The following is a 26,298-nucleotide window of genomic DNA, read 5'->3' as shown; positions in this document are numbered from 1 at the left end:
ACCCAGCAGGGTCCATTAAATTTCTCCTTACCCTTTCCTAGGGGCAGTGAGTGCCTATTAAGAAACCCCAATGGCTCTGTATGTTTTTCTGAGTCATCACTTGCTCTTTCAGCTGGCTGCCTCACCAGTACTCCCTCATGCTTGGTCTCTCTCTCTCTCAGGACTGGTATGCATGGCCACGCATTGTTAAACATTCCACACTCACACTAAGGTTGGTGTGACAGCTGGGGACCAGGCAGAGATCTGCAATGTGGTGGCACTCATGCACCTGTTGTTGGTAGTGAACTTCTGGCTGCCATTCAGTCAGCAGCTGTTAACTACTAAGGTGCCAGGACAAAATGAAATGCAACCGAGAAGTCATACCCCATCACAAAGGTATGGTCCTAGTCAAATACCTTATACTTAAACTGATATGATTTTGCATGTCCCCACCCAAATCTCATTATGAACTGTAGTTTCCATAATCCCCATGTGTTATGGGAGGGACCCAGTGGGAGGTAATTAAATCATGGGGACAGTTACCTCCATGCTGCTGTTCTCATGATAGTGAGGGAGTTCTCATGAGATCTAATGATTTTATAGGGGGATTTTCCCTCTTTGATTGGTACTTCTCTCTCCTGCTGCCATGTGAAGAAGGACATGTTTGCTTCCCCTTCTTCCATGATTGTAAGTTTTCTGAGGCTTCCCCAGCCATGGAGAACTGTGAGTTAATTAAATCTATTTCCTTTATAAATTACCCACTCTTAGGCAGTTCTTTATTCCAGCATGAAAGTGGGCTAATACAGTAAATTGGCACCACAGAGAGTGGAGTGCTACTACAAGGATACCCGAAAATGTGGAAATGACTTTGTAACTGGGTCATAGGCAGAGGTTGGAACAGTTTGGAGGGCTCAGAAAAACGCAGGAAAATGTAGGAAAATTTGGAACTGATACAGGATTATTTTGTTCCTTAGTTCAACTAAATCTGGGTTCTTGTCTCACAACCAGGAAAAATTAGACATGAGGACACATTTCTGGGTGAGGAGGGTGAAATTCATTAAGTGAAAGGGGAGCTCTCAGCAAAGAGAGGGTTCCTGCCAGCCAACTCCCACCTCACAGATTGAATACCAGGCTACCACACTGAGCTGAACTGAGGGGGTCAAGCTGAGGAGCTAAGGAGGCCAAGCTCTTCTCCTGCATAAGACATGGATTCCTGGTGGCCCCACCCCATTCCCACAGTGCATGTGGGCCTCTAGTTCATTCTGGGGATGCCCAGGCAAGCCCACTGTGCATGTTTCTTTAGCTGCACAAAAACATCTGGTGTAAACGCTTGTGGGGCAGGTCAGAGATTCTCTGGGGACCCTTTCTTGTCTGCCCCCTGCCTCTCCCAGAACTTCCTAGAGACTTGTTGAATGACTTTGATTAAAACGTTGGTAGTGATATGGACAATGAAGTCCAGGCTGAGATGGTCTCAGATAAAAATGAGAAACTAATTGGGAACTAATGTAAAGGTCACTCTTGCTATGCTTTAGCAAAAAGACTGGCAGCTTTTTGCCACTGCCCTAGAGATCTGCGAGACTTTGAACTTGAGAGATGATTTAGTATCTGGCAAAAGATATTTCTAAGCAGCAAAGCATTTAAGAAGTGACAGAGCATAAAAGTTTTGAAAATGTGCAGCCTGACAATGCAGTAGAAAATAAAACCCCATTTTCTGGGGAGGAATTCAAGCATGCTACAGAAATTTGAATAAGTAACAAGGAGCCAAATGCTAATTGACAAGACAAAGGGGGAAAATGCCTTCAGGGCATCTCAAAGACCTTCATGGCAGCCCCTCCCATCACAGGCCCAGAGGTCTAGGAGGGAAAAATAGTTTCCAGGACCAGGTCCAGGGGCTCCCTGCTGTGTGCAGCCTAGGGACTTGGTGCTTTGTTTCCCAGCAACTCCAGCCATGACTAAAAGGGGCCAAAGTACAACTCAGGTGGCTTCAAAAGGTGGAAGCCCCAAGCCTTGGCAACTTCCATGTGGTGTTGAGTCTGTAGGTGCACAGAAGTCAAGAACTGAGGTTTGGGAGCCTCTGCCTAGATTTCAGAGGATGTATGGAAACTCCTGGATGTCCAGGCAGAGGTGTGCTGCATGGGCAGAGCTCTCATGGAGAACCTCTGCTAGGGCAGTGCAGAAGGGAAATGGGGGTTGGAGTCCCTACACAGAGTCTGTGGGGCATGGCCTAGTGGAGTTATGAAAAGAGGGTTGCCATCTTTCAGACCCCAGAATGGTAGGTCTATTGACAGCTTGCACCACATGCCTGGAAAAGCTGCAAACACTCAATGCCAGCCTGTGAAAGCAGCCAGGAAGATGACTGTACTCTGCAAAACAACAGGACTGGAGCTGCCCCAGGTCTTGGGAACCCCCTCTTGCATCAGTGTTACATGGATGTGAGATATGGAGTCAAAGGAGGTCATTTTGGATCTTTAAGGTTTAATAACTTGCATGGGGCCTATAGCCCCATTTTTGGACAATTTCTCCTGTTCATAATGGGTTTATTTACCCAATTCCTCTACCCCCATTGTATCTAGGCAGTAACTGACTTGGTTTTGATTTTACAGGCTCATAGGCAGAAGGGACTTGCCCTGTCTCAGATGAGGCTTTGAACTTGGAGTTTTGAGTTAATGTTGGAATGTGTTAAGAATTTGGGGGACTGTTGGAAAGGCATGATTGTGTTTTGAAAAGTGAGGACATGAGATTTGGGAGGGGCCGGGGCAGAATGATATGGTTTGACTGTGTCACCACCCAAATCTCATCTGGAATTGTAGTTCCCATAATCTTCACCTGTCATGGGAGGGACCTAGTGGGAGGTAATTAAATCATGGGTGCAGTTACCCCCATGCTGCTGTTCTCATGATAATGAGTGAGTCCTCACAAGATCTGGTGGTTTTATAAGGGACTGTTCCTCTTTTGATGGGCTCTTCTCTCTTTGCTGCCATGTGACGAAGGATGTGTTTACTTTTTTTTCCACCATGATTGCAAGTTTCCTGTGGCTTCCCAAGCCATGCAGAATTGTGAGTCAATTAAACTTCTTTCTTTTATAAACTACTCAGGATCAGGCACTTCTTTATAGCAATACGAAAATGGACTAATACATAAACCCTACCATTAAAACTCTTCCCTTGGAGAATCACTGTTCACCTTAGCCTATTCATGACACTGATAATGTTTGCAATAAAAATCTGTTTAACTTTTTTTGACATGTGTCCTCCAAACATCTTGACTTTGGAACTCTCTACCTTCCACAGATAGTTCCCTAAGTATATGCACATACATAAACACACGTACATGTAGCACCCATTAACCAGAATTATGGGCAAATAATACCTGCATTTTCCTAAAGCTGGGTTTTCTTGATTACTTGAGAAGCATATATTATAGTAGCTACAGCTCAGGACCTAGCGGTGACCTTCAGCAAGTTTAAAAATAGTGACTATCTTAAAAAGTTGTTGTAAAAGTTCAATATAACAAAAGAACTAGAAACAACATCAGGTTCCTTGTAAGCAGGTAATGAACATTAATTATTGTTAATTTCCTATGTAGACTATGTTTCTGGTAGTCCTAAACTCTTCTTGCCAGTCACATTGTTTACTTTTTTCCCTACATGGTCAATTTTAAATATTTCTCTTTTTCAAGCTTCTGCCAAAATGATGTTTCTTATCAGTGTTAAGTCTAGGATTTATTTTTTGTCAGCAAGGTAACCAATGCAGTGACCTTCTGCAAACCAGTCATAGATACATCTTGCTCTGACTCCAGCTGAGCTAAGGCTGGGCCTAGAGCACTAGGACTCAGCTCCTGCAGTGTCACCTAAGTTAGTCTTTACTAAGCTTGCATGTTTTTGGGAAAATAAAGGAGGGGATATCTAAAGCTCTGGACAACTTTGAGAAGCTCAATTTTTGCCACCCTGAAGAAAGTATAAGGATAGAGATTTAATGGAGCTGCTGCTGCTGGGTCTGTTGCTCTTGTAAGTCTCTCCTCTGGGGAAGGGAAGGGCACAACAATATCGGATGTCAGATTTTAAAGGAAGGGATTATCTTCATCTCCTCTCCTGAACCACTAACTGAAATTATCCATTGCTTGCTGCCAAAAGAAAGACATAAATAAAAACAAAACTGAAAGTAAACAATAAAGCAAACAAAACATGCAAACAATGAAACCAAATCAAATCTTCTCAGTTTAAACTCTGGGCTTAACATGCCTCCTGTTGTGTTTTGATATTTTGGGGATCAGAAAAAAGTAAAGAGGTTATTTTATTTCCAGGGCCTTATAAAGACAGATGGTAGGGGCCTCATCAATACTTTGGATACTTCTGGTATCCTCCACTGGTTTAAGCCAGATTTAGACTCACCTCATACTAGGTTAAAAAAAAAAAGTGTTCTAAACATATGAAAATAGAAGCAGAATGGCAAGGCCTGGGCTTAGATGAAGCAAGTGGGGCATTTGCATTGTCTGAAAACTTTAAAAGGTGCCAAAAAACTTAGTAATTGAGGTAAACAATATTTTAAAAAAATGAATGCAAAAAATTTGATGATGAACAAAATATCAAAATTTTAAATAAAGGCAAGATCAACATTACTGAATATTTCTTTTACCTTAGACACTAAGACAGTTAGGCAAAGCACTGTGGGATGGAATTCAAATGTAGGAGTGATAGGAAAAAATTAGGTCAACAGTAAAAATTAATTGACAATTTCCATCAGACTAATGCTTATCAAGCTGATAAAATTCTAAGAAGCTGTATCTGACAGCAAAAATAGTTACTGAGAAAAATGTATAAAGAAACATCTTCCTAATTGTCTTAGCAAGCAAGATCAACATACATACTTTTCCCAAAGCAAAAGGGGACAGTGGGGTAGGAGAAAGGAAGATGTATTGGATACCTGTTGTTACTTTTCATGCGATCCTTTAAACTTCAAGATGTCCAGAATTATTTTTATTATTTTATTGCTAAGCAAATGGAACTTGGAGAGTAATTCTCAAATTAAAAACTTATATGGCAAAAGAGCAAGAATTTAGCTCTAGAATTTGCTCTAAAATCTTTATTTTTCCTCCACTCTATTTTGTGTGTGCCTTGGCTTTTTTATTTGTAAAGTAATAATAGCACTAATTTTTACCATTTCTTTTTAGTGCATAATGGTTGTAAACTCACTTTAAGCTACATATACACAACAGAAATATAAAGTTTGTTTATTTTTTAATTCATTACCTACTTTTTGAATATCAGGAAGTCAACTATTTTTGATCTGAAATATTACAGGGTTGGGGAATAAGGAACCTGCCATTTTGATTTTAAGTTTCACAGATTTGCAGGTCCTAAACACTTCAGTTGAGTAGTCTCAATTTTCCTTCTATCTCATGTTGGAAACGAAAATGTAGCTGCTTTATTTCTAGAATACACTGCCTTGAATTGATTATGAAGGCAGATAAGACATTATCTAGGCAATTTTCCAAATTTTTGCTGTTTCTTTGCTCCTAAGAGATTTGGTCCACAGGTAAAGATAAATCATCGTATCTTAGAAGTCTCCCCCACCATTTTTCCTTTTTATTCCCCACTTTACCACACAACAGAGTTTCTGCAGTAGGGTGACTGTCAATGTTCTGTGGAGTGTCTCTTGAATAAGTAGTCAGAACTTACTCTAGATTTCATGGCAGCTGGAAATGGAATCTGTGTTTCAGATGATGAGCACTGGCTTTTCTGAGTTGGTGATAAGTTCAAATTTATAGCAGGATTGTGAGAAATGCTGCTTCTGTTGCATAACTTGCTTATATTTAAAGAACTTATCACAGCATATTTGAAGTACAGTCTTTTATAACAAATATCACAAATATCTCTGGTAGGTAGTTTATTATTTATTAATCTAATGACTTAAAATTTCATGATAAAAGATTTAGTGCAAGAGAATGTCTAGCATTGCCCAAATTATTACTAATTGGTTGCTAATAGCTGTTACACCGGCTATGTGTATAATTATGTAAATTATACTGATGGCCTCAGGTGAGCCACTCTTTGGGAATGGAAATATACTTGAGCAAGCGGAAACAAACTCAGAGTACTCAGACAGGTTCTTTTAAATACATTATCTCCCTTGACCCAAACTCTTTCAGTGGAAGAGGAGAGTTCCTATGAAGGTCTAACTTTTGATGTTGTTTTGAAAATACGTCTTCATAGGAAAAAGTATCGCAAACTAGGTAAATGGTTAAAAGGGTGGGCATCAACATCAGATACCCTGGCTGTACATTTTCACTTCTTTACTTTCAAGAACATCTATTGTAACTTTGGACAAGCAATTTTACCTCCGTGACACTTGCTTGCCTCACATAAAAAATACAGTTCTGATATCTAATAGTGTTGTTGAGAGAACAAATGAAATCATATATATGTGATGGAAAAAATATTAATAAAGAAATGCTCAGAGATGTTTTCTCCCCACCCCAGTCTACCAGCGAGAATGCTTTCGTTGCTAACCCAGCTTTCAAGTCTTACATTCCTTCTGTGTGATCTGTCTCTGCTAGAGAAACCTTTTGTGATGCAGAATAATCTAAAAGAGATGGAGCCTAAGACTCAGGAGGAAGATGGGAAGGATGTAACAAAGAAATGAAGTCAACAGATATAAAAGCAAAAAGAAGTAGGCAAGGAAGGAGAGTGTAGAATGAGAATCTGGAGAATGTACGGATGCCAAGAGTTAAGAAAGTAACAAAAGCAGCTACCAGAAGTTTGTATTTGTTTTCTTTGAGGGACTGAAAAAAGAATTGGGCTTCTTATTTTATTTTATTTCATTTTCGACTGTTCTACTTTGAAACTTTGCATGTGACCTTACTAAGGAACCTATTTAGTGCCCTTAATTACATATGATTAGACATGTAAGGTGAATATTATTGAACGTGGCTCATAGGAAATCCCAAATAAACAAGAACTTTTATAATAATAATAATAATATAATGATGATGGTTATATCTGGAGTAAAATTCCAGCAAAAGCTTCATTGAATAGGCATGTCTTATTAACATATCATTACAGAGACTTGTATAATTGGAGCACTTAGAAAAAAATGAATATTTTGTCATCCCTTTCTTATGTGGATCACCTCAGAAAATATATTTCATTAGAAAAACTATTAGAGTAGCTTTCCATTCCTAATGAGATAAAAATTAACATGAACTGCTGACCTCTCCCTTAAATGAACCCTGGAGAAATTAGAAAAATAAAGGAATGAGAGACATTTTGGGAAATGTGAGGCCATTATCGTGCCTTGGTTTATATGTGTGTGTAGATGTGTGTGAGTGTGTGTATGAATGTGTGTGTGTGTGTGTGTGTGTATGGTGTGATGGCATGGTCTGCGGACTTAAGGCAATTGAGGAACTAGACATTTAAGAGTCTATTTCTTGACTTCTTCTCACAGAAATTGCAATGGCCATGTTGTTGGTATTGAGTGGACAATATGAAAACAGCAAAAAAACCTGCTAGGATGAGGGTTGATGAAAACAATTCTTTAGTATTTACTTCTTTAGTACTTTTCCTCCAAATCTCGTGGGTGGTGGATTAGAATTATGAAAAATACCTCTTTATGATATTCTTTATTTTTCTCTAAAAATTTAAAGGTGATCTTCTGACAGAGTTGCATTTGAGAGTGGCAGAGAGAGGAACACACACAGTCGTTCTGTGGAGTCTTGGGCCTATTTCTTGCCCTCAGTTAGGATGCGGACCAAGGCCAGATCTTTGACCTATTACATTATATATTATCATGGAACTGGCACCCTAGACCAATATGACTAGACACCTGAAGCTTACCAATTCTTTACAAAAAAATAACTTTAAATGTATGGCTATTTAAATACAACAAATAAAATTTTAAAAGGGCAGATATTGGCAATGTGAAGTTAGGAAGTTTTAAATTAATACAAGTAGAAGTATTTTGGTATCAAATACTTAGTATATAAAATAAAATGTTCAATAGATGATATAATTACCAGAGAGAACACCACTGAAACATGGATTGATAAGGCGAAAGATGTGATGAAAGAATTATTTTAGAAGATAGCAGGACATTATAAAAAACAAACATAAAATGAAAGGTAGGAATTGTTGCAGTAGAAGTGCCATCAACTGACGTCTATGTTCCAGAGGAGCCAAAAATGGAGGATTGGTGTCAGTGATTTGCTTACAACCAGTAAAACATGGCAAAAGTGCCATTCTTGTATCTTCTGATGCTAAGTCAACAGAAGTCTTGCAGGATCTATCTTGATCTCTTTGAATGCCTGTGCTCTAGATGTTCCCTCTCCAAAACCAGTTACCAAGTGAGAGAGATATTTCAAACCTCATTTAAGAGCTCTGGTCAATTGTTCCAGTTGATCTCAACCTTTCAGCAATCTTCTTGTGGTAGCAGACTTATGAGTGAAGAAGATACCTTGGAAGCAGATCTCTCAGACACAAATCTGTCAGCCTCCAGCTGTTGGTCACTGTCAGCTGATCTCAACCCAGTTAAGTCCCCAGACATTATGAGGTGGAGAAGGACCATCTTCACTGTACCCCTCTTGAATTCCTAACATATTGAATCTATGAGCATGAAATTTTGAATTGGTTGTCTTTGTTTTTGCTACTATGTTTTAGGACTATTTATTATGCTGTAGGTAACTGGAACATTTAATGTGTTCTTTATCAAGAGGTACTTTTTACTATAATGTAAAGAAACTCAAGTAGGCCCAATTTACATCTTTAATATATTCATTCATTCACTTGTTCTTCAAACATTTGTTAATCATCTATCATTTGTCAAGTGCTATTCAAAGTGCTGAGGATACAATAGCGTGTAACACAGACACAATAGCTGAACTCATAAAAATTACAGCTTTCTTCTGAATTCTTGGAGGAACAGAACTTGTACTCAAGTTAAAACCATACATCCAGGCACAAAGAAACAAGTATTTATAGTTAATACAACATTGCGTGTCATATAGTCATAGATCAAGTAAATTAAATCATGAATGAAGGAATAAAATGTATGAATATTGAAATGCCTGTATACTAAAGCTTCTGTGAATATATACACACACAAATATATTGCCTTCTTAAATATGTATATCATATGCAATTAGTTAAATGTTCTATTTGAATAACAATAAAGGCTTTGATCAAGAGCAAATGATTCTATCTAGAATAGTACTAATGAAGATGACTTTTTGTTTCTCAAACAGCATAATCAAGATCAACCATGAAGAACTCTGGAAGAAAATTCTGTAAAACTACTGAGATTCAAAGCATTCTGGAGCTGACATTAACCTTTGAGCTTGCTGACTCCAACCCCCTTATTTTACAGCTGGAGCAACTGAGCTCCAGCAGGCAGTGAATCAGATGGGTCATGGTATCAGCGGTGGTGCAGAGCAAGCTAAACTCTGCGAGGTCAACTGAGGTCCTGTGTAACCCAGAGGGATCCTGGCATGAATTTTAAATTCTCTCCTCAATTCTGGCATCAGTTCTAGTATCCATATGTCTGTGCATACATAGAAGCTGAGGCAGAGAAACTCATGAGAATTGCCAAGGCCCTAGAATCCTGAAAACAGTTGCTAATATCCTGTTGCCATGACAACCCACTCAGGAAAGAGCCTAGGTGCCAGACTTAGATTTTTTTTTTTCTGGGTCCCAGAGGAGTACCAGAGTGAGTTGATAACTCTTTTATTGCTACCTGGAGAGAAGCCTTTCCTGCCCTGTGTATCTTCCAATAGCAGATCAACACTCCAGGGATGGTAACTGATGCAACTGTGGCTGGTTTCATTTCCTTTAGAGACAAAGGTCTCCGATGATTATTGTGCCATGAAGAATAAGGGACTTGTACAAGCTAACATGTCTGTAAAAACATGTGATTTCTTTAGTCCCAACTACCTCCACATTTATGAGGCTCCCTGCTTTATTTTCCCCTACTTGTTTTTCACCAGTGCATCTGCTCCTTCCTGCAGAGGAAATGTTTGTACCATTCAAATGGTTGGACTATGAGTCACAGATTAAACAGGAGGGACTTTTCTGAATGATGCTCAGCAAGGCCTTAATTAAAAGGAAGGAAGAAATTCTGGTGAGTGGTAGCAAGGTTGGGTAGTTTAGAGCCATGCAAAGTGCCAGCCTCTCCCTAGGTAACCACTCGCCTTCTGGCATGAAATCATCCAAATTTAGGATACGTAAGATGCATAGGACCTGGAGATTCTCAGAACTGCATCATGATGCCTCCAGAACCTGTGTACCTGAATGTTGGAACAAGATAATGATTACTAACACTCACTTGCTTCCTGTATGTCAGACACTATTCTAAGCATTTTTATATTCTAACTCACGAAATCATCACAATAATTTAATAAAGTTGGTACTAGAGAAGTAAAGTGTCTCTCACATGGACACCCAGCTAAATCAGTGGCAGTGCCAGCACAAGAATTCAGGAAGCCTACACTCTGTCCCAATATGCCACCCCACCTCTACTGATATATGACTGTCTGTCTGGCTGGTGCTAGATGGCATCATATGCCTTCATCATGACTTGTTGAATATGCCACTACTTTCACATTCTTCTGCTCTATCCAAAATGCATGTGGCCATTATCTCCTTCTTTTCATATTCTACACTGCTGCCTTAGTTAAGATACTAATATTTATTTATTTATTTATTTATTTATTTATGGAGTCTTGCTCTGTCACCCAGGCTAGAGTACAGTGGCACAATCTCAGCTCATTGCAGCCTCTGCCTCCCAGTTCTAGTGATTCTCCTGCCTCAGCCTACCAAGTAGCTGGGATTACAGGGGCATGCCACCAGGCCTGGCTAATTTTTGTATTTTTAGTAGAGACAGGATTTCACCATGTTGGCAAGGCTGGTGTTGAACTCCTGACCTCAAGTGATCCTCACTCGTTGGCCTCCCCAGATGGTGGGATTACAGGTGTGAGCTACTGCACCTGGCCCTAATTCTTTCTTGACTGGGAAATTCAGCATCCACATATTATATCTCCCTGTTTCCCATATTGGTTTTGTTCAATCCATTCTCCACATTGCAGCCAGAGTGATTATTCTAAAATGTATCTAAGATCTTTTTCACCCTTATTTTAAAACCCTGGAATGATTTTCTTGTCTTCCGCTTGGTTCTTAAATCTTTAGCAGGCTATTCCTGTGTCTTAAGCACACTGCTGCCACAGTTAGGTTTTTCTCTATTGTGATTGTCTATTTGATCTAGCTTAATTGGGACCTAATCCAAGACAGAGCTTTTGATTTTATCATTTTCTCCACTCCCTAAAACACTTTTTTGCATATGGTAAATGTGAAATAAGACAAAGAAAGTTGAGTTAATAGTTATTGAATTAAGATGAATAGTTAGGCCTTGGTCTCCATATTAGGAAGCTGCCATGATATACTTCTGTTGTAGCTTACCCTATACGTGAAATTACCATAATAAAGCATATATTCATCTCACAGAAAAATTGAAGAATATGAATCTGACAGACACAGTATATACTACTCTGGAGAAAAAATTTGCTGAATCACAGAACAAATTGTTTTCAGTCTCAGTCCAGAAATCCTAGTCAGAGGTATGTTTTTGAAAATTAATATCTGCCTTTTCTTTAAGTAACCAAAGCCATGCTAATTCTACTGGGTGAACATTGCTCTAATTGCTTTTAGTGCACATGATCCATTAATGTTACATGTCATAATACACCTTGTTAGAGAACATTGTTTTATAGTCTCAGTCATAATCAGCCATATTTGTCGATCATGCACAGTGTTGAGAACCATGTATTAGAAAGTTTAGTGCAGAATGCACAGGAAATGCCCCAGTGTCCTGAGGAGAATTTCCTCAGTTCAGTTGATGGTACTTTCTTCCATCTAGCCATGTAATCTACCAACCTTGGGTCTGTCTTCCTCTCCCTCAGCTTCCACATTCAATAGCTATTGTTGAATCCATCCCCTCCCCATCTCCACTGCTACTACTTCTGCCCTAGGCTTTGTCATCTCCTAGTGGAAACTGGAATATCATCCTCATTAGTTTCCCTGTCTCCTGTCTTTCTTCTTCAAAATGCCTTCATAGTATTTTATTAAGAAAGCAAAGCTTATCATGTCATTTCCTTATTTAAAACTCTCTGGATACTCTTCATAATCCAAGTTCAGGCTAGCATTTAAAATCTCATATTATTTGGCTAACAGTTAAATTTACTGGGTGTCAGGCACTATTCTAAGTGCTTTAGTCCTCTTGTTGGCTTCTAAGGGTCTCCATGTCTCCCCAGGAGACACTCCTATGAGGGAAGTGCTATTTTATCACTGCCTTACTTTCAACTTCAAAAACTTTGTATTCTCACTACATGTTGTACGTATGTGAGGTACCTTGTACTTCAAGAGATTTTCTGCATATTATTTTCTCTGCTTGATATGACTTCCATTTCCTTCCCATCTCATTGTCTTAACTGGTTGCTCATCCTTTAAAGCTAGTTACAGGCATATCAAAAATTACAGGCTCCAAAAAGAATGTTTTAACCTCATCCATGATGCCAGGCAAGGAACCCATGTTCTATGTTTCCATAACACCTTATATAAAATCTGAACATGATATCTGTGATGAAGAATTCCTATTGTCTTTTTATGGACATATAATTGACCTAAGTCCCTAAGGACAGGAGCTATGCTTGATTCTGTATCGATCTTTGAATCCTACTTACTTCCAGTGGATGTTCAATAAGCACCTATTAAATAGAATAAGTACTTACCTGCATATTCGTGTAAAATAATATTTATATATTCTTTTATGACCAACCATTAGTATGAGTGACCATTGGGATTATAAAATGGGCTTTACTATTTTCTAATATGTTCTTTCCCATCCTGAGTCTCAATATGCTTTCTATATCAGAAATATTTTATAATTATTATAATAAATATTCAGAAAACAATGAAACATTTATGATAATATATTACATTATAAGTACCACTTCAGGTACAAAAGAGAAAGAGAGGAAACCAGAATTATTGTGAGAAAAAAGAGAGTTGAGATCTTTGATATGTTATTCCAAGGCAACAGAATTTAAGAAGGGTGACGACAATGAACTCACTCAGGCAGCTGACATCTCAGTGCGACAGTTTCATATTTCTAATAAAATTATGATGTTAGATATAGATATACTGTCGAAACAACAAGGGAAGAAAGAATAAGAAACCAGGAAAAAAGTAAGAGAAAATTGGATATAATCTGAGCACTGGTGATAGCTGAAAACACGAGCAGTGAGCTAATTGAGGGACAGAGTTTTAAGAAAGAAACTAAAGAGCACAAAATAATACCTGGTTAGTGAGCTGGCTAGAAAGGGGATCAGCAAAGGAAAAGTGTTTATTTGTTGGCAAAAGCTCCAGGGACAAGTCAGCTCTTTATTGAGTTTGAACATAAGGAGAAGTACCCAAGAATGTAAGACTTTCATCACATTTGTTTCATCTGTCACTTTATTTACTTTCTCTTGAGAATTTAAATGGAGAGAGATCTGAGTGAATTTGAAATTTGTTATTTTATAATGTTAAGTCCAAAGCTTCTAAATAGTTTTGAGAAATCATAAGGTCTGTTAGAGATTTATTTAGCACATTTTAAAATGTGCCTGTTCCTTACATTTGAAGTCCCCCTTCTGTTTTCTACACATTACCAGCTACATTCGACCTTCAAATAGAAGAATAAAATTATGACTGACACTAACAGTGGTTAAGAGGTTTCTATATGACAAGAAATAATGCTGAACCTTTTATACAGATGACCTTATCTAGTCCCCCAACTATATCAGTGAGGACTTATTTAATCAGCAAACTGTGTATTGAGCACCTATTATGTGCAGACACTCTTTAGCTGCTGACAATACACAATGAGCAAAATAGATTCCAATTCTTGACCACATGAAGCTTATATTCTCATGGGGGAAGATAGATCATAAGTAAAATAAATTAGTATAATATAACATATAGTATATTAGAATATTGGCAAAAATAATGAGGGGAAATGGGATTGAAAGTTCTTGGGGCAATGTTTCATTTCAAGTAGAATGATCAGAGAAGGCCTCGCTAACAAGATGACTTTATTAGAGGCTTTGATGGTGAGGATGTATGTGGGAAGAAAATTGACAGCAGATGGAATAGCAAGAACAAAAGCTCTTCTAATTTAGGCTTTGAAAAGCAGTATGGAAGCCAATGTGTCGTAGTGTGATCTATACTTTCTAGAGTAGGGACAGTATGAAGAAATAAAGTTGGAGACAAAAAAGGGAGAGAAGGTGAGCCAGGGAGCTGAGAAGTATTGTGGGGAGACGTAGAGGGCCTTAGAAGAAATTGTTCCTTTCCCCCAAGTGAGACAGGAAGGATTTGACAGGTTCTGAGCAGAGATATGACCTGATCTGAGTGATATTATAGCAGGATCAGCACAGGAAACAAGTGGTACCCAGGGAAGAAGCAGGCAGGAGTTGGAAGAAGTGATATGTTTCTGGAACAACATGTGTCAGTTGTGATGTGAATATCAACTTCCTCCTAATGGATATGTAATTTTGAGGCCGGTAGGCTTGTAATATCCTATGCCCTGGCACCACTGATTATAATGGACTCCACTTGTTGCAAATAGACCATCTCACACTAAATTCTCTTTTATTATTTTTTCATTAGACAACCGCAATAAAATTACTTCCATTGCCTCTGTTACATTTTTTTATGATGTCAAACCAATGTCTTACATTATTAAAGAACTTAAAATACAAAAGTTTCATTCTATGGACAGATCTTCAATTGCTATTTATTACTGCAAAGGAAAGTACATCATTATTACTGGTAATATAATATAGTCATAAGCCTGAGGTGACTTTGGTCAAGTTGACATTAAAATATGCCCCACTAATGTCAGTCAGATTTGCTTACTGATACGTTAACACTTAAATATTGTTACCATGAATATTCACTTGGCATCAAAATAATCACAAATGCCAATCAAACACAGTCATTGAAGTTATGAGATAATCTCTGCTAATTTGTTGATCAAACAGATGATCCAGTATATGCTTTTATATCTTTGTAGATTAAATTCCATCTGTAATACAAAATTAAATAATAATCTCAGTTAATCATAATATAATAAATATCTCAATGGTCCTTTTAATAATAAAAAAATAGTCATTGCTTTTTACCTCTCAAAAAGAGGTTGGTATATTAGTCATCTATTACTGCAATGATGCTATGTAACAAACTACTTTCCAACTCAAAACTTAAAGTATAATTAAAAAAAAAAAACGAAAAAGAAGTAGCCCCACTTCATTCCTGGAGCTGTTGCAGCTGTGAGTCTACTGATGAAGACAAGACTTAGCAAGCTTGTCTCTTCTTTGAATTGCAGGCCTTTGAGTTAGCTGGGGGATAAAGACACTGTTCCACGTGTCTTCGTCTTCCTTGAACCAGTGGAATAGGCAGGGCACATTCTTCTGAGAGCAATGGCAGAGGTACAGAAGAGCCTGGACAACCTAAAAAGTCTATTTCCAGCAGGCATGTGCCACAGCTGGCTATATTTACTTGTAAGACCTGATTGCTAAATGTTCAGCGTTTTCTGAGGTGGTTGTTAAATACAGCCATTATTAAAATTTAAATTACATAAAGGTATAGATAAATACATTATATTAAAAAAGAAAATAATAAACATTAAAAACTCACCGCTTCCTAATTATTTTTCTACATTATTTTAATCTAGGATCTTGAGATCATTTACATCTAGTATGGTAGCAGGACAAGCGGCAGACAAACCTCCTCAGACACCGAGTTGCAGAAGGAAGGGGTTTATTCGGCCGGGGGCATCGGCAACACTCCTGTCTCAAGAGCCGGGCTCCCTGAGTGAGCAATTCCTGTCCCTTTTAAGGGCTCACAACTCTAAGGTGGTGCACGTGAGAAGGTGGTGATGGATTGAGCAAGCAGGGGGTACGTGACTGGGGGCTGCATGCACTGCTAATTAGATCGAAATAAAACAAGATAGGGATTTTCACAGTGCATTTCTATACAATGTCTGTAATCTATAGATAACAGAACCGATTAGGTCAGGGGTCGATCTTTAACTACCAGGCCCAGGGTGCGGCGCCAGGCTGTCTGCCTGTGGATTTCATTTCTGCCTTTTAATTTTTACTTCTTCTTTCTTTGGAGGCAGAAATTGGGCATAAGACAGTATGAAGGGTGGTCTCCTCCCTTAGTATGTCTATACAACAGAGATATTATAACATGATATGTTACTGTGAATCTCTTTCCATCTCCACATTCACTAATATCTCATTGGTAACATGAAGTTGGCCGTGGTGAAAGTATTTATACCATGAATTTCATCAAATTTGAGAAATCAGGAACTTCCTCATCTTGTTTAAGTGATTCTCAAACCAAGCTCTTTAAGAATTGGAGAGCCAGTTGTTACACATTTTTAAGCACACCATTCATTTTGAGCCTTTGCTCACATCAGTTTTCCAAATATCCTATTGATCAAAATCAAGCAATGGTGAAATACACTCTACCTTTAGTGAAAGACACTGCAATATCACAAGACAAGGTGAGTCTATAGGGAGGGCTGAAGAACTGAAGCAAATAATTCAATCTACCATAGTTGAGAAAAGATACAAAAGGCATATAAATAGAGAAATCAGTGTTTTATGTATGTGAATGAATGTGTATACATTACTCTGATTTTTCTCAAAAGGCATTTTTTTCTTCATTATTTCTAACATTTCTCAAAGGAAAACAAATATTTAAAAGTGGCAATTTGAATTACAAAATAGATTATTGTCTATTTGTATTTATGAAGTGTTCATTAATTATGATGGTAGACAATTCAAACAGGCTAGAACGAGTTTCTTGGTCATAATTCCAAAGTTTTAACAAGCCCAATTTATAGTAAAAATGTATTCCATTTTGAATCTATCATATTATCCCCAATCCATGATTTTTTTAAAGTACTAAAAAGCTGACATGGGCTATATGAAAGAACATCAAAATTTAACATTAAGAATGTTGGTTAATAGTCTTACTTTCCTTATGTGTGGATTTGTCTGCACTCCCAGCTGTACTGAAAATGTTTTCTGAACAAAGGGAGGAGGAGGACATCTTAAAGATTGCAGTGGAAGTCAAGGAAAACCATAATTTACATTTCAGAATATAAATGCCCCACGGAGGCCTTCTTCCCCTGCTGCCTGGAACTTTGATTGGCATTTCAATAGAATTCTACCAAATTGGAGGCTGGTCCCAGGAAACCCATCCTCATGGTTACCAATGACTGTAATTTCAGGCATCTGATCTGAGCAAATAATATTTATGAGAATAGGATATTTAAAAAGTCAAGACAACTATGAAAGCCAATGAGAGTCAGAAAACCAACGTAAGAAGGAGAATAAGGACATGGGTAGTAAGGATTTGTGGGTGCTTCCTTCTGAAAAACAGATGTATTTCTAGTTAAAGTTAATTCTGTTTTTCTAATTGTTGATAAACTGGCGGACAGCAATTTGTATATTTGTGTGTGCTTGTGTATGTGTGTGTATCATATATTTTTTCACTCTCATTCAAAAAACCCATCTTCTCCAGAAAGGATTTTCTACTATAATCTTTTAAAATTTAAAGCACTATAAAAATTGGATTACTTTGGATATAAAATTTCTAGAATTTTTGAGTATAAAATTTTATTTTGGATGTTAAATTGTAAAACCTGGCCTCCTCTCTTAAAATCAGGGAAAAATAGGAAAAAGAAATTGAGGTATCTCAAAGTAATTATCAACTTCTCCCTCTCTAAATATAATAAAATTCTAAATCACCTTTTTTTCTCTTTTCTTCAATTTTCAAAGCTTGTAGCTGGAAAATGAAAATCATACTTGATCTGTTCTATTAGCTTATAACCTTTCCATCCAATCAAACTTCCATTCTGGTCCAAAACTGTCCTTTCTTCCTTCTTACCTTTTTTTTTTTTGGTTTGTTTTCCCTCCCTCCCTCCCTCCCTCCCTTCCTTCCTTCCTTCCTTCCTCATTCCCTGCTTCTTATTATTTTTTCCTTCCTCCTTTCCTTTTCCTTCTGTTTAGCTCCTAATCATTTTTATGAAGATAAAGTAATGTGTGGTTTTATAAATGTGAATATATACAGGAAGATATAAGAAACTGTAAGAATATAGCTGCTGATATAAGAGAAGTCCAGTGTGCATGGTGAGAAAAAGAAATCTAACATTTCCCCCCACGAGACTAGACAATTGTATTAGTAGACAAATGTATTTGAATCTGTTCTGATCTCAATAATTTAAAGTATAAAATTTATCACATAGACCATTTCCAGTTATTTATGAGTTTTTCTCTATTGGGATTCTAACATTTACTCAGTTTTTCTCATGCCAATATTACATAGGACTAATTATTATAGCTTTAGTATAATTCTTTTTTTCCTTGCAGGTACAAATATTCTATCATTATAATATTCTAAACATTTTCTTGAGTTCTCCTTTACTTTTTTGGCAGATAAATGTTATAATATCCATGCCAAAAATCTTTAAACATTATTTTAGGATTTAAATCATAATTAATTTGGCAGAATTGATATGTTTACAATTTTGCATTTTACCAGTTCATAATGTATATGTAAAATTTCATTTCAATCTTATTTTATGTCTCTTCAGTAAAGTTAGTAAAGTTTCACAGTGGTTTTCTCTTGTGGCTTTCATTAAATTATGGAGTTTCTCTCCTGTTCTCACAGTAAAAACTAACTTACCAAATGAAAACTTTAAAAAACCACCAATTATATTCTCATCAGATCTCAGATGATCATATCCCCACTTTTTCTAAAAACACTTTATTTTGTTATTGTAGGAAATTACATTAGGGCTGTGATTCTTACTCAGAATTTCTGCTAGAGTGATTAGAAAAGAGAAATTATCATTCTGCTAGAGTTGCTAAACTAATAGGATAGTGGTCTAGAAATGTTAGCTACCATTTGCCAACATATCCAAGACAATATTTCAGGGAAAAGACCACACAATATAGATGATAATTTAAAGCTGAAGAGACAAAGATTGAGGACATAATTTGTAGAACTTGAACTAATTCATGCCTAAACTTAATCTACCTAGTGGACTTTTCAATATGGTGATTCAAAAATCTCCTTTTATTTTTTTAAGTGGTTGCCAACTGCCACTGAAAGAGACATGCATATAGTGTTTTGTGTTCAATTTTTAGAATTTAAAAAGAATCATTACAAAGATAAAACAGGAACAGATAATTTCCACTTTGCAAGAGCATAGACACAAAACTCATAGGGATGATTTACATTAATACTATTGCAGTTTGCCTAGTATTTTTTTTCTGGTTCCTTCTGCTACATTTTATGTCACTGGGGATGGTCTTTTAAACTTTCAATGAGTAGGTACTTGATAATTCTACTTTTCATGTCTGTTTATTAATTTTTTGCATCAAGATCAGTGGCATGACCCCTTTGATTACTGCTCTTTGTAATTTGTGAAGTTTTATTCTGCATCTTAACATGATATCATATCACATGCCTTTAAGTTCTTAAGCACATTGGTAACAACTAATAGACCATATTTATTGGATTCACAGATTCTTTCCTTTCTTCATCCCTTCTTTGTTCCTTCCACACTTACTATAAAATAAGCCTTCAAAAAGTTGAAATTTTCTCTACCTATGCATGATATTTTCTTTTCTTACCTACCAACTTCTGAGAGAAGAATGTGAAATGTCTCTATTATTATTATTACTACAGTTTTTGCTTTTTCAATACAAAATATATGTTGCTAGGAGCTTGAATATTAAGATGAAATATTTCTCATTGTATCCTTTATCCTACTTACCTCAAATCAATTTTTTTCTAATGTTAACATTGCCTCAGTCTTTTCTGTTTATCATTTCCTTGGTATAGTTTTGTGTGTGTGTGTGCGCGCGTGCGTGTGTGTGTGTGTGTGCACGCATGCACACTGTGTTACAAAATCATGCCTAAGTACAAAATCCATTAAAATGCAAAAGAGACAAAATAATGTTAATGAAATAGGATGAAAAGCTCACCAATATAATTTCACATTCTTTATTACAACTAATATTTAAGAAATGACCACTTTTTCTTCTTTTTGTTCTTCTTTTTTATTTTTTAAAAGATCTCGCTTTGTAGCCTAGGTTAGAGCGTAGTAGCCTAATTATACCTCACTGCAAACTCAAACTCCTGGGCTAAGCAATCCTCCTGTCTCAGTCTCCTGAACAGCTGTGACTACAGTTGTACATCATCACACCTAGCTACAAAATAACCACTTTTGGAAATTTCTTAGAGTATCAAAAAAGAATATTCATATTTACCTAAGAAGGCTGAAAATCCCCTTCCTTTTTCCAACCACGTATATGTGTGCAATGAGCTAAATGATGTGTCCCCCCAAACTTACACATTTAAATCTTAACCCCCAATGTGATGGTATCAGGAATTAAGGGCATTTGGGAGGTGATTAGATCATGAGAATGAAGCTGTAGCAAATGGTATTAGTGCTTTATAAAAGAGACCCCAGCCAGGCGACATGGCTCACGCCTGCAATCCCACCACTTTGGGAGGCCAAGGCAGGAAGATCACAAGGTCAGGAGTTCAAGACCAGCTTGGCCAATATGGTGAAACCCCATCTCTACTAAAAATACAAACATTAGCCAGGCGTGGTGGTGTGCGCCTGTAGTCGCAGCTACTCAGGAGGCTGAAGCAGGAGAATCGCTTGAACCCAAGAAGCTGAGGTTACGATGAGCCGAGATGGTGCCACTGCACTCCAGCCTGGGTGACAGAGTGAGACTCCATCTCAAATAATAATAATAATAATATAAAGAAAGAAATAAAAGAGACCCCAGAGAACTCCCTCACCCCTGCCACCATGTGAGTTAATTGTGAGAAGATGGCTATATACGAGGAAGTAGAAACTTACCAGACAACTAGCTAGCTGATGCCTTGATCTTGAATTTTCCAGTTTCCAGTATAATGAAAAATAAATTTCTATTATTTACAAGCCACTCAGTGTATAGAATTTCATCATAGCAGCCTGAACAAACTAAGACAATGTGTGAAGCTATTTTTTTTCAGCTTACTTCAACTAAAATTGTGTCATAACAGATTGAATGCAAAAGCAGATAATGAGAAACCAGTTATCTTTTATTACACCAGGAATTAGAGAATTTACAAAAGGCAAAACTAAACTCTCTTCTCACTAAATTCATTTTGGTTTAGAGAAATACAGTTTTTAATGTGTAATTTCTGTTAAAATGTAATAGATTTATTAAAGCTGTTTTAACTTAATTGTTAAATAAATATTTCCAAAATTGTTCAGTTTTAATTTTGAATTCATGAAATATTAATAGATATAACCCATATGAGCAAAAGACCTTTGGAGTTCTCAGTAATTTTTAAAAGTATAAAAGGATTCTGAGAACAAAAATGTGAAAACCTTTGTTTTGGTAAAATTTCCCTTATTTTATGTATTTGTTGTGAGTATTTTCTTCCAGTTTATGATACATGTTTTCATTTCCCAAATGCTATTAATAAACCAATTTTTTGAAATTAATAAAGCCTATCTTAAGAAACATATGTATTTTTTGTTAGTACTTTATCTTCTTCTAGAAATTTTGCCTGTTCCTAGAGTCAAGAGAGTCATGATCCTTCTGAAATTCAGTGTTGTATGTATATTATGTGAAGAAGGGGTTGAAGTTCATTTTAATTACATGGTTATCCAACACACAGTTGTTCTAGCACCATTTGTTAAAAAGACTGTTGAATCCATTAAATTTCCTTGGTGCCTATGTAAAAAAAAAAAAAAAAATCAGGTGAATATTGATTTTATAATACTGTAAATATTACAGTAGTATAAATATTAAAATACTGTAGTTTTATTATAAATATTGAAACATTGATATCTATAAAAATCATCTTGAAATTAGATTTGGGGTTACTGTGAATCTATAAATCAGTTTGGCAGTTTAATGATATTGAGTCTTCATGAAGATGAACAGTAATTCAGGCTTTCATTTTTTGCTGTGATGTTCCATAGTTTTTGTTGTAAAAGTCTTCAGTATTTTAGTTACATATATCGCATTTCAAAATATATTTTTGTTTGTTCGCAATTTCTCTGATTTCTTTCAGCAGTGCTGTGTAATTCTCATTGTAGAGATTTTTCACCTCCTTGGTTAGCTGTAATCCTAGGTATTTTATTCTTTTAGTGGCTGCTTTGAATGGGATTGCATTATTCATTTGGGTCTCAGTTTGCAGGTCATCAGTGTATAGAAATGCGACTGATTTTTGTACATTGATTTTGTATCCTGAAACTTTACTGAAATAGTTTATCAGTTCTAGGATCCTTTTGGTGGAGCCTATGGGAAAATCTACATATAGGACCATGTCATCTGCAAAGAGAGATAGTTTAACTTCTTCTTTTCATATTTGGATGCCCTTGTTTCTTTCTCTGGCCGATGCTCTGGCTAGGACTTCTAGTACTATCTTGAATAAGATTGGTAAGAGTGTGCGTCTTTGTCTTGTTCTAGTTCTCAAGGGGAATGCTCCAGCTTTTGCCCATTCAATGTGATCATGTTGGCTATAGGTTTGTCTTAGATGGCTCTTGTTATTTTGAGGTATGTTCCTTTGATGACTAATTTGTTTAGAGTTTTTAACATAAAGAGATGTTGAATTTTATTGAAAGGCTTTTATGCATCTGTTGAGATGATCATATGGTTTTTGTTTTTAATTCTGTTTATGAGGTGAATTACATTTATTGATTTGCATATGTTGACACAATCTTGCATCCCAGGAATAAAGCCTATTTGATCATGATGAATTAAGTTTTTGATGCACTGCTAAATTTGATTTGCTAGTATTTTGTTGAGAAATTTTGTGTCTATATTCATCAGGAATATTGGCTTGATGTTTTCTTTTTTTGTTGTATCTCTGCTACATTTTATTATCAGAATGGTGCTGATTTGTATAACAAATTAGGGAGGAGTGCCTACTCCTCAATTCTTTGGAATAATTTCAGTAAGACTGGTACTAGCTCTTTGTACATCTGATGAAATTTGGCTGTGATTTCATCTGGTTCTGGGCTCTTTCTAGTTGGTAGGCTTTTTGCTACCGATTCAATTTTGGAATTGTTATTGATCCATTTGGTATTTCAATTTCTTCCTGGTTCAATTTTGGGAAGCTGTCTGTTCCCAGAAATTTGTCCATTTATTCTAGGTTTTCTAGTTTGTATACATAGAGGTGTGCAATCTCTGGGGATTTTTTTGTATTTTTACGGGGTCCACTGTAATTTTGCCTTTGTCATTTCTGATTGTTTATTTGGATTTTCTTTTGTTCTTTATTAATCTAGCTAGCAGTCTACCAATCTTGTTCATTCTTTCAATTAACCAATTTTGGATTTATTGATTCTTTAATAGATTTTCATGTCTCAATTTCATTCAGTTCAACTCTAATTTTGGTTATTATTTTTCTCCTGTTAACTTTGGGTTTAGTTGGCTCTTATTTTGTTAGTTCTTCTAGGTGTGACATTAGATTGTTAAATTGAGATCTTTCCAACTTTTTGATACAGTCACTTATTGCTTTAAACTTTCCTCTTAACACTGCTTTAGCTGTGTTCCAAATATTCTGGTATGTTGTGTCTGTTTTCCTTAGTTTCAAATAATTTTTTGATTCCTACCTTTATTTCATTCTTATCCCAAAGTCATCAGAAGCAGGTTAACTTGCATATAATTGTATGGTTTTGAGAGATCTTCCTGGATTTTTTTGAATTTGTTGAGACTTGATTTATGGCTGAGCATATAGCCAATTTTAGAGTATTTTTTTATTTATAGAGTTATTTTATTTATAGAGCATTTGCAGACAAGAGTAATGTATGTTCTCTTTTTATTGTGTGGAATGTTCTCCTAAATGTCTGTGAGGTCCAATTGGTCAAGTGTTGCGTTTAAGTACAGAACATCTTTGTTAGATTTCTGCCTCAATTATCTAACATTGTCAGGGGGTTGTTGAAATCTCCTACTATTATTTTGTGGTTATCTAAATATCTTCATATATCTCTAATAATTTTTGTTATAAATCTGGGTTCTCCAACATTGGATGCATATATATTTAAAATAGTTAAGGCTTCTTGTTGAATTGACCCCTTTATCGTTATGTAATGTTCTCCTTTTTTTTTTATCATTGTTGGTTAAAGTCTGTCTTATCTAGTATAAGAATAGCAACCCTTTCTCCTTTTTGTTTTCCATTTGCCTGATAGATCTTTCTTCATCCCTTTGTTTTGAGCCTATGGTTGTCATTATGTGTGATATGGATCACCTGAAGATAGCAGTTGGCTCTTGCTTCTTTATCCAACTTGCCACTCTATGCCTATTATGTGGGTCATTTATTCCATTTACATTCAAGGTGATTACTGATATGTGAGCATTTAATCCTGACACCATGTTATTAGCTGATTGTTATGTAGATTTCATTGTACAGTTGCTTTATATTGTCAATTGGCTAAGTACTTAAGGGTGTTTTGTGGTGGTGGTTATGTTCTTTTGTTTCCATGTTTATTACTCCCTTTAAGACCTCTCGTAAGGCAAGTCCAGTTGTAATGAATTCCCTTAGTATTTGCTTGTCTAAAAAGAATTTTATTGGGCCGGGCATGGTGGCTCATACTTGTAATCCCAACACTTTGGGAGGCCGAGGAGAGCGGATCACCTGAGGTCAGGAGTTAAAGGCCAGCTGGCCAAAATGGTGAAACCACATCACTACTAAAAAAAAAAAAAAAAAAAAAAAGAGCAAAAATTAGCCAGGCATAGTGGCGGTTGCCTGTAATCCCAGATACTTGAGAGGCTGAGGTAGGAGAATCACTTGAACCTGGGAGGTGGAGGTTGCAGTGAGCCAAGACCATGCCATTACACTCCAGCCTGGGCAACAAGAACAAAACTCTTGTCTCACACACACACACAAAAAGAACGTTATTTCTCTTTTGCTTATGACGTTTAGTTTGGTGGGATACGAAATTCTTGGTTAAAATTTATTTTCTTTAAGGATGTTGAAAATAGGCCTCCCATCTTTTCTGGCTTCTAATGAAAGTTCCTCTGTTAACCTGATATAGTTTTCTTTATACAGAAAGTCTTGTTCTTTCTTCCTAGCTGCCTTTAAGATTTTTTATTTTGAGGAATTTGATAACTATGTGTCTCGGAGATGGCTGTCTTGTGTAGTATCTCACAGGAATTCTCTGAATTTCTTCAATTTGCATGTCAAACTCTTTAGCTAGTTGGACAAAATATTCATGGGCTATATGCTCAAATACATTTTCCAAGTTGCTTACTCTCTCTCCTTCTCTTTCAGGAATGCAGAGTCATAGGTTATGTCTCTTTACAGAGGTTTCTCAGAGGTTTTTTTCATTTTTTTATGTTTTTCTACCTAAGTTGCTTCAAAGGAGCAGTCTTCAAACTCTGATACTCTTTTCCTAACTTGGTCTATTCTCTTGTTAATTCTTCAAATTGTGTTATGAAAACTCCTGTAGTGAGTTTTTTATTTCCAGAATTTCATTTTAGTTCTTTCTTAAAATAGCTATGTCATCTTTGAACTCTCGCATCATTTTACTGTCTTCCTTGAATTGGGCTAAGCATTCTCTTATATCTCTGTGAGATTCCTTATATCTAGATTCCAAATTCTATTTCTGACATTTCATTCATTTCTATCTGATTAAGAACCATTGCTGGTGAACTAGTGTGATTATTTGGACATAAGAAAACATTCTGGATTTAGAGTTGCCAGATTTCTTGCACTGTTTTTTTCTCATCTGTGGAGGCTGATGTTCCCTTTTCCTTTGAAGTTGCTTTCCCTTGAAGGGGACTTTTGATTTTTATGTTCTTTATTGCCCTTGAGAGTTCAACTGTGGTGCAAACTGAGTATAGTCAAATGGCTTTATTTCTGGATGGTTTCAAAGGGCCAAGGCTCACTCAGCACTCCTAGGCTGCATGCTCTAACATTGCGGGTCTATGATCAGGCCCATGGCTTTGTCCTCTGGCCCCTTGAGGTCAAGCACAGACTGTTCTTGGGGAGCTGAGGTGCTCCCAGATCTCTGGCAACAATATTCCATTGGGAGCTGCAAGTGAGAGCACTTTGGTGAGAAGGCCGAGGGTAAAACCACTCTGGTGGGGTTGTTTGGGGACATGGACAAAAGCATCCTTGCTGGTGGCAGGGGACTGTGGATGAAAGCAGTCCAGAGGAGCAATGTCAGGGTCATGGGTGAAATTGCTCTGGTGAGGCAGCCAGGCGCCTGC

General features: G+C 36.7%; 1 long non-coding RNA gene across 1 annotated transcript in view; it reads left to right on the top strand.

Annotated features, from left to right (window-relative positions):
• Nucleotides 1–223: 223 nt before the first annotated feature.
• The window catches only part of LOC112619141, a 526,979-nt gene continuing 500,904 nt past the window's right edge, over nt 224–26,298 (top strand). The window contains exon 1 of the long non-coding RNA XR_003118181.1: nt 224–375. This is a non-coding gene — a long non-coding RNA (uncharacterized LOC112619141). The remainder of the gene's footprint in view (nt 376–26,298) is intronic.

The sequence above is a fragment of the Theropithecus gelada genome, chromosome 2, assembly GCF_003255815.1.
Source record: "Theropithecus gelada isolate Dixy chromosome 2, Tgel_1.0, whole genome shotgun sequence".
Classification (NCBI taxonomy): Eukaryota; Metazoa; Chordata; class Mammalia; order Primates; family Cercopithecidae; genus Theropithecus; species Theropithecus gelada.
The sequence above is the reverse complement of the archived record's forward strand: the minus strand, read 5'-3'. Positions and strand labels throughout refer to the sequence as shown.